Source organism: Gekko japonicus, unplaced genomic scaffold (assembly GCF_001447785.1).
Source record: "Gekko japonicus isolate JY-2015 unplaced genomic scaffold, Gekko_japonicus_V1.1 scaffold1785, whole genome shotgun sequence".
Classification (NCBI taxonomy): Eukaryota; Metazoa; Chordata; class Lepidosauria; order Squamata; family Gekkonidae; genus Gekko; species Gekko japonicus.
Genome location: NW_015165298.1, coordinates 204756 through 206076, shown reverse-complemented (window position 1 = coordinate 206076; position 1321 = coordinate 204756).

Below are 1321 nucleotides of genomic sequence, written 5' to 3'. Positions count from 1 at the left end.
ACCCTGCCCTCTCCGGGCTCCATCCCCCCAAATCTCTAGAGTGACGAGGTATGCTGATTTGAAATGGGAGTAGTCAGAGATACGTTAGTGTGTGCTGAAAGCGCGCCCACTACATGGTCAAGTGTCATGCTCCACTGATGCTTTCATTCCACTGAGCAATACTAAGAACTCCGTGTGCCTGTCCGGGGGCACGGGGAGAGTGGGAAGCAAAAATGGTCATGGAAAGGCTAAAGGCAGTGGGGGCTCGCCTCCTCTGCACAAGGCCAGGGCACCCAGCTCTACTCATAGCAGCTGCTAGGGCAGCCAGCCCACCGCAGCAGCTACACGCAATGTTCCCTCTAAGCTGTGGAGGCTTGTGAGCAAAAATTCTACTTTGTGAGCTACTGGCATAAAAGCTGTGAGCGAGTGATTTGGCTACTGCATAAATTAGTTTGCTCTGGAGCCCTCCTTCCTGAGCGGAGACAAAAATGTGTGAGCCGGAGGCTGAAAAACGGTGAGCTAGCTCACACTAACTCAGCTTAGAGGGAACACTGGCTACAAGGGCTTCCCCTTGTTTGGGATCTGGGTAGCCCTATTAGGGGGAGGTGCCCCCCCAGGACATTGGCCCCAGTGGCCTTAAGGGCCAACCTACCCCTTCTCCTGGGCGGCCTGGGGCCCTGGACAGGAAAGAAAGGGAGCTGGCACCTGGGAGCATGAGCATCACTGCCCCTGGCCTGCTGCAGCCCAGGGAGGCAAAGCAAGCAGGCAGGCTCTGGAGCACAGCTGGGTGACATCAGGCGGCAGGGCAGCTGGTGTCAGCTATGCTGCCATATTGTTTATAGCTGCAGGTTCGCAGGCATGACCTGTGTACCAGTTGATGCCACATTCCTTTCCCTGCGTCTGCCTTTGTTATCTCTGACCTTGTAGTCCTGCCATGTAGTGTCCCCCCATTAATTAACCGCGAGACTAGTTTTGTTTCCCAGCCTCGATTCGAACTGCTCTGGGATTTCCTTCCTGCTTGCGGGAGTCGGGCCGATGAGCCCACTGGTGTGTGTGTGTGTGTGGTGGTGGTGGGCTGCTTTGAATGCACTATATCTCTTGATGCTTGCCACGTATTAGTTATTCAGGGGTCATTTTGTAGAAAAAGAGGTGCAGGAGCTCATTAGCATAACTCATTAGCATAACTTATTTGCATATGCCACACCTTATGACATCACCAGAACTGTGTCAGAAGGCAACACCCACCGCTCAGGCTCCACTGGACTCTTTTGGATTGCTAGCTATTTTTTTTTTGGGGGGGGGGGAGAACGTGCAGATCTGTCCTCGCAGAGGAGGGAGAGCT